The following is an 8,833-nucleotide window of genomic DNA, read 5'->3' on the forward strand; positions in this document are numbered from 1 at the left end:
ATACTTGGTTTAAAAAAAAAGCACCCCTGACTGGCATCTCTTTCTTTGTCTACATTCAACATCTTTTGTAGACCCTGTGCCTTTCGGAGGTTCTAGCAATTCTGGATTGAGATAGATATAGCATCATCAGTCCTTGATAAAGAAGCAAGCACAAGACCCTGGGATGTTCCTTTTCCTGGGGAGATGGCTCAGTGGGTAACTTGTTTGCCACATAAGCATGGGGGCCCGAATTAGGCTCTCTGGCACTAAGGTTCTCAGGTTCAGCAGCATATCATCAATCCTGGGCTGGAGGGTAGAAACAGGGAGCTGCCTGGGGCTTGCTAGCCAGAAAAATCTAGCCCAATAGGCATACCCCAGGGAGAGACTGTCTTTCAGAAAGCAGGTACCCTGCAAAAGACTCTCAAACATAGGCATGCTTTCTCACACACGTACATGCTCCACACATATTCATACATGTATACACATATAAGCACACGAGAAGGTAAGAAGGTTTAATTTTAGGCATTCTTCTTTCCCAGTGGTTGTTGCTTCCTTTCCCCACATCTGACATTAGGATAGCAACCCCTGCTAATAGCATGCTCCCTGTGTTGCTCTAAATGTGTTAGATACTCTTAGGAACAATCTAAGGCAGACTCATAATGTGTCACCATATTAAAGGACAGCTGGTCCCTCAGGCAGACTTTGAAGTAAGACCTTAACGATATTCACCATGACCACAGACAGCCACATCACCGGCTCACTTGTCATACTCAGCGCTGCCTCACAGGGGGCATAACACTGCTCTAGCCATCAAGATAATATTGTTCAACCCTACAGTGATTATTATTTCTATAGTTCAAGAAATATTTTTTGGTCTCATCAACTGTTTTAAAATGGTACATCCACAAACAATGCAGTGCATAAAGCCAACACAAACCCCTGGGAAAACTGAAGGTTGAGGCTTCGGGCCTTCTTAATTCCTCAGAGTAAACTTCCTTTGATGCTCAGTACCATGCCCATAGAAATGAGATATTGAGAAGTGTTCAGGTCCCGGAGGAAGGTCCTCTGGAAGGTGTTCCTCAAGTAGGTGTGATGTAGATATCCATCAGGAATCTGATATTTTTATACAGCCATTTCACAAACTTCTGGTTTTCACTTTCTCAACTTCAATGCCATGCACAGAGAATTGAATAGACTTGTCTTGGTTTTGCACCTGTATGTGCTAATTTTTCAAGTCTATTTCCACTTTGTGATCTGTGTGTTTACGCCTGCTGAGAGCTGGTATGCAATTCTTAACATCTGCTGCTCAAAAACACAATTGATTGTCACCTTTCAGGCACAGAGCTGGATTTCCTTGTGTTATCCATTAATCTAACCAGAAACAAACCTTTCTATTAGAAAGGCCAGATCAATTGCAAAGAAGCAATTAAGAATTGCTAACACCTAAAACACCCTGGCATTTTTGTTCTTATGAATTGACTCAAATTCTCTTTTAAGGTACTAGTTTAAAAAATTCCTTCATGATTGTTCAGCTTGTTGAGGAGTAGTTAAATAAACTGGTGATCAGAATGGGGAAATAACAAGCCCTCCTTTTGAAAGTCTCCTTGTGAAGAACTCCTCCATCTCTGAAGATTGCTACTACCCACGAGCAGTATTGTGACAAAAATCACTTCACTCCACAAGTCCACTATCTGTCTTCACCTGTTCAACCTTCAGTGACACTCACTGTTACCGAATAGCTGTTTACTACCCCAAGGTTAAAACCAAGAACCCAGGCCCCCAAAACACAGACATAAATCACTGAAGGCCAAATCTGCTTGATACGCAGATCTCTAGTGGCTGAGTGGCTACCCTATGGGGTGCTCAGGATGAACTGGACACACTGTGTGAGAGCTTCAGACCCACTTCCCGATTTTGTGAACTAGTTCTTTCAAATTCTAAAGTGGGTGTCATTCCGGGACCACTCCCCAGAATTGTTGTGACGACTGAACCATAATCAAGTCTGAACAGCACCTGGTACCCAATCATATTCAACCAGAGATTTGCTGAATACATTAATAGGGATGAAAAGATGGTGTGACTTTTATAAATGATTTTTTTCTTCCTTTGGCAATGCCTGATTTCCCAGGAGCCCACATGTTCCTGCTGTGTGGCATATCAAGTTACCGTTGGATAAAGTAACAGTAAGAAGTGGAAGGAACCCTGACTCAGTCCTCACTCTTTACGATCAGGCACAAGTTCACATAGACTTGGTTCTGTGCTTCAACCTTGTGCAAAAACTCAATCGCAAAGTCTGGGAGTGGGAAAGGGAAGTTCAGAATGTTCCCGAAATTCAAATACATGTATTTTAGAATTACATGTAAGAACGACAGATCTTTTTCTTATAATTATTTTCATAACCAAACTTCCTGCCCTATGAATTCTGTGCTCTATGGATGGGTAATTTAAAATCCAATTATCACCCATGTACATCAAAATAACACATTTGATATTTATATTTATCACAGATCTGCCATTTAACACCTCCATGTGTACTCTGCTTTCTCCTAAGATTGCATTCCAAAATACAATCTATAGTCCAAGTTAAAAAAAAGGAGATATAGTGTTTATATTGAAAACTCAGTATGCTCAGGAGAATGTTTGGTGGGATTCTGTTGCCCATTTACTTGGTACCTAGCCTAGAATATGCAAGGTGCCTAACACATATCCTCACAGGCATTCCGAGGATTTTCTTCAGAGGCTTTTAAATTTTTATTTTATTCTACATGCATGGACATTGTGCACGCATGTATGTCTATACAGCACCTATGTGTCTAGTGCCTGAGAAGGCCAGAAGAGGGCGCAGAATCTGATGGAATTAAAGTTACAGACAGTTGTGAGCTGCCATGTTGGTGCTGGCAGTTGAATCTGAGTCCTTTAGAAGGGTGGCAAGTACTCCTGACCACTAAGCCATTTCTCCAGCCCATCAAACATTTTTATCGCATTCATTTATTCTGTTTATATGCCTCGTTGCCTGTGTGAGGGGCCAGAGGACAATTTGTAGGAGTTTACTCTCTCCTTCCATTTTTCAGGGGATTGAACTCAGGTTGTTTAACTTGATGGTAAACACGTTTGCCCTCTAAGCTACCTGGTCAAAAATGTGCTGTTATTCTTACATCAGTATTTACGATATTAACCACTGCTAGAGAATTGAAAAGATAGTTCTGACTGACTGAATGACATTGATTATCAGTTCATAGTTCACTGAGCCTCCCAAACCACTCTTCACCACTAAGGAACAGACAGCACCGTGAAAGAGGAAGTGGAAAGAATTTAAGATCTGGAGGCTGAGGAGGGGTTCTGTGAAATGTTGTCTTCTTGTCGTGGTGTGGCTATTGCAGTCATGAACTCTTAGCAGCAGTTGTTACCTACACAAGATCAGCTACCACCTAACATAAATAGGGTAGGTGATCTCCAAGTCCCAACCCTGAGGAGCTCCTGGCAGTTTATAACAACTAGGGAAGGGGAAAAAAACTCTTGTTTTGCCGATGTGGCCATGGGTAGCATACCTATGATCAAATAGATTGGCCTCATACCCATGTACATATATGGTCATCACTAACTGGACTTTAAAGAAGCTTTGGAGAATGTGGGGTATGTTAGAATGATATGAGATGAATTGGAGGGACAAGGTGTAGTTATAATATCTCATTGTGTATATATACAAACTTCTCAAAAATACTTTTTAAAAGATGAGAGCCTTATCTTTGGCCCTCTTTCCAAAGCTCACATCTGAAGCCCACTGTGGCAGTCATCTTACCCAGTACCGTGCCTGTACAGGAGAGATAACATTACTCCCTGTGGTGACTTTACACCTGTGATATTCCCAGCATCTCAGAAACCCTTTGGTCTTTCTATCCGTGGAACCTTAGAGGATGAGATTGCCAGAGCTTATGCATATAATCTGGAAATCAATGCATGTGAGAAGTGATGCTCGTCCCTGTATTTATTGTGCATACATATGTCTAGACAGACGTAAGCACATTCTTCAAAATTAATTTTCCAAAACCCTTTATACACTGTATTTCTCTCCTGTCTCCTCTTTTAGTTCTAACAGGAGCTCCGTCCCTCCACAGCGGATCCAAACCATCCGCGTTCCTCTGTCTTCCACCTCCTTCCTGAAGCTCCTTGCCTCAGCCACAATACAAGCTGAATATATGCCTATACACATGGCATCCCAAATTATAACCTCCCAGTCCCAGGATTGTTTGCAAAGGGCTAAAAATTGCCACACTCATAAAAAAAACAAAACAAAACAAAAATGGCAACCTTGTTTGCCTTGCCAGTCTGTCAGAGCTTGAAAAACAAACTTCATACCAGAAAGACAAACACACACAGCAAACAAGGAGACTGGGCGGCTGACAGAATTTCCAGGCCAGCGAACAGTGGCAAGAGAGCACAGCCTGATGGGTAGGGAAATGAAGTTGGCTGTGAATCCTGAGGGAAGAAGGCAGGTTGACCCCAGCCCTGGAAATCAGTAGCTGTAATGAAAACTTCCCCCTGCGAGTGAGCCACCCCTCACATGCCGGCCCTGTGGCCAAGAGTTCACCGAGTTGAAGCTGCACGTGAACTCCTTTCTGTTTAGTCCTCTTGTGTCACTGCTGGGAGAAGGCCTTGATTCCCTGGGATTCTTGCTGCCTAACCAGATTCCCTATGTAGTATAATGCCAGGTATATGCATACACTGCATATGCAAAAGACACTGAAATCCCAGTTTCCCAAATCATTGTGGGGCTGAATCAAAGGCTGTCAACTGCACATTTCCTGGAAGGCTTTGCCTTACAACCTCTAACGAGACACAAAATGAAAAGGCAACTTCGGCGGAGATAACAACAGCTTATATTAATATTCCACACGAATCCTTTCCTCCAAGGACTCTAGTGTGCCTCCAATGAGATTGGATTCTGCCCCAGTGCAGGCTCCAGCAGGAATAAACCGCAGAGCTTGGCAGCCTCAGTGCAAACCTTAGCTCTGTCTCCAGAGGCTGGAAACACAGAGCTGCACAAATGACAAACTGCAGCCTTTGTTCATGTCTGGGCTGCCGGGCAAAGCTCGGACCCAGAAGCATCAGGGCGGGTCTTGCTAGTTTTGCAAGCTTACCTGTCAATCACTATGTAAGGACATTGGGATTGCAGTGGGAAATCCCAACAATGCAACATCATACCTCTGATAGAAGATTCCTGTTTAACCACCACAGTGACCTTTCCCCTCACATGATACTCTGAGTAACTGACTGAGGTTGGCATCATTGTGTCCACCTGTCATTTCAGTTTGGCCAGAGGCAGAGCCAGTAAGCAGCAGTGAGGATTTGAACTCAGTCCCTCCTGATCCCTGTTTGTTTGCCTTGTTTCATGCCTGCTTTGATGCACGCCGACACCCTCCCCCATGGCAGGATGAGGTAGAATCTAACATTTGCTTGCAGGCATCAGCTTCCTTTCACCTCATTATGTCAAAGGAACAGGACTCAAAACTATTAAAATTCCCCATTTCTGGGTTTTGGCACATTCCATTCCTCACACTGATCTAGCCTTCCCTCTATCATCCATGAATGGTAAGATGTCTCACCGTGTCGAGCCTGTGCCCTTCTCAGCATGTATCTCAGGGTCTTGTGATATTGAAGATGACGGGAGGACAGTCTCTAACTTGAGTGCGCAAATAGCTACAGAACACGGCCTGTGTTGTTCTCTGTTTCTTTGCTTAATTCTCAACTGGACAGGCATTTATTGATCATTTATTATACGTTATTCCTAGATGCAGACTGACTGGTCCCATGCCTCATTTTCCTCTGGTATAGTGTTCACAGGCATCCCAGATACTTGCACTCAGAAATAGAATTAATGCGACCAGCATGAGTAACAGTCAAGGTGCCTATGCTTCTGTCTCAGGCTTCAGCTTTATGCTAGTACTGGGAATAGCAAAACCAACACAGTCCAGAATAAAGAGATCTGAGCAAAATACCATGGTTGGTTCTCCTTCTTAATTGTTTTTTTTTTTTTTTTCGGAGCTGGGGACCGAACCCAGGGCCTTGTGCTTGCTAGGCAAGCGCTCTACCACTGAGCTAAATCCCCAACCCTGATTCTCCTTCTTAAAGCAGAAAATGCAATTGCTACCTCAGAAGAGAAGTATTGAGAAGTCATTGGACTGAATTGAGTTTAACAGATTGAACTAAATTTAATTTTCCTGCTGTTGATCTGGAACTAAATGTGGAACGAGTGAAGTCTATGAAACGGCAGGGGTGTCACCTCCTCCCAGCTGAGTGCTGAGTACTAGTCACAGAAGTTCCATATAACATGGCAGCCAGGAAGCTTGACTAACATGCTGTCCTTGTTTCTCTAAGCTGAACCCATGTCTCAGTGGGAAGCTTTCACTCACTGGAGGTCATGTGTACCTCATGACATGGGTTGGGCAGATAACAAAACTCTTGTGCTCACTCAGACAAGCATTTGTCATGCCTGCTTTTCTTTTTCCAGGCTCTCACGTGGACAACAGAAGAACAGTCAGCCATGGAAGCTCTATGCACTCCCCAACAGCCCCACTCTCCGCAATGTATAGAACAACCCTACATGAGGGAAAACGCTTGATGGAAGAGGTTGAAAAAGAGAGCCAAGGCCAGATTGCTTTGCTCCATCCTTTAAATCCACCTTAATGTGCTCTAGTACATTTTGTCATACACCACCTCAAAAGACTGGGGTGTCCCAGCTGACCGAACCCCACATGAACCGTGTCCACAAGGCCACTGCTTCCCTGCACAGGTCCTAAGTATATGCAGAGGAAAGGCTTCTATTAACACTCCATTTTAAAAGTTAGGGGGATGCTTTGGTGGAACGAGGTGGCACATCACCTAGGAAGCTAGCTCAGTGCCAAGGCTCTGCCAACAAGAACAGATTCTGTTCTTTGTCTTCAGGTCCACGGGAGACTAGTCCTTTGCCCAAGGCAGCTAGTGCAGCAGCCTGAACAAGAAATTCCTGGGCCGCTCCCTCACATCCCTGCTAGAAAGCAAGGAGAGCCTGTGCTGCCTGTCAGCTTAGACTGGGTGGAGACTGGAGTCTTTCTGGAGTTTTCTTGACTCTCCCAGTGCCCTCTGAATTATGGAGAGCGCTGTATAACATATGTCCTAAGTCTGGTTCTGCTTCTTCAACCATGAAATCTAAAACAGAATCTAAGAAGCCATCTTCTCTTTTCCTAATCCCTTTCCTTCTCCTCCTTCATGATGGATCCTGGGTGTCCTGGGAGAGCAGAGAGTAAAGGGGGCCTCGGTGTTCTTCACGCATTATTGTCCAAATTTCTGTCCCGAATCTTTTCCACTGAAAGCCTCACATTTGATATCACAGCACCAGAAGAAAGGATTTGAATTCCTCTGCTCCTTGATGCTACACCTTTCCTGGAGTCAGGTGAAAGACAGGAGACTGGCCACAGCCCAAATGCTTCTGCCGAGAAAACCAGTAAGGAAATGATGGGGAAGTCACAAAGAAAACAACCAACTTGGAGCTCACTATCATCCCCTGTGCTGGTGTCTTGCAGAACAGTCAATTCCCATTGCAGCTTGCTCTCCTTTCATTTATCCATGAATCATGTGGACGAGAAACTCTGATCTGTTTCATAACTGAAGAAAAAGAGTGCACAGGAATTACTGAGTCCCTCCACAAATATGAACAGGGTGCCAGGCACATGTCTAATGGATAAACAAGTTACAGAGTTTTTTGCTAAAGTAGATCTGGACAACCTGAGGCCATAGGTGGTCTAATTTAGAATTATGTTTCCTCAACTATCTATTTTTGGATTGAACTGTCCTTCCCACATGGAAAAAAAATCTATACATTGAAGTTCTATCTCAGAGTGTTAAGATGCAAGTAAATTTGGAGAGAAGGCCTTTAGGGATGGAACTGGGTTTCAGGGGGCGGGTTCTGATAGAAGAAGAATGTCATCGTCATAAGAACTGTAGATAAGACACTGTGAAAGCCCAAAGAGCCAGGCTAAGGAATGGAGAAGAAACCTGGCCACATACAAGCCAAAGAGGAAGATTTCCTCAGGAATCAAAACAGTGGCTTGACCTTGGATATCTAGGATCCAGGACTAAGAGAAAGTAAATATCTTTTGTTTAGGCTCCCAGCCTGGGGTGTTTTAATTTCACAGCTTAACAGACAGACATCCTAACTCCCTGCCATGGTTAATACATGCCTGCTTGACAAAGTCCTGGAATTGCAGAGAGACAGACTTGCTTTATTCCTTTGAGATTTGCTGTTCATGTTTCTTCATCCCATAAGTGCCTGCCATTTGCCGGGCCTCCTGCTGACTCTGAAAAGACAGAAATGGAAATAGCCTCTTCCTGTCGCCAAGAAGATGCTGTCTAGGACAAATGGGGTGTATAGGCAAGGGATGCTTTACTATGGAAGGGATAATCAGAGGAACCAGTTCCGGGTGTGGTCGGCCTAGCAAAGAGCCATTTATTGCGGGACTCAGGTTTTTGGAGAAGACTTTCAGGAAATAAATCATGAATGCATTCTTAACAAAAGGGAAGGAAGAATAAGAGAAAACAGAAACTCAACATTCCTTAGCCTTGCTTCTTGGGCTCTCAGAGCACTGCCTCTCCTGTGGGCTAACGCTCACTTGTATCTGCTCAGCCTTGTACTTGGGCATACTATCGTAGGCCTTGTTGAAAGGCTTACACATACCTTGGCATCCCTTGGGACACTTCTCTTGCTGATAGAGACGCCTCCTTCCTATCTGCTCTCTAACATATTCCCTCTCCTCCATTTCGACTTCACTGGATACTCACCACCTTGTGGCATTTTTCCAAGATAGCACCACACAGAAGT

This window comes from Rattus norvegicus, chromosome 6, assembly GCF_021556685.1.
Source record: "Rattus norvegicus strain SHRSP/BbbUtx chromosome 6, alternate assembly SHRSP_T2T, whole genome shotgun sequence".
Lineage (NCBI taxonomy): Eukaryota > Metazoa > Chordata > Mammalia > Rodentia > Muridae > Rattus > Rattus norvegicus.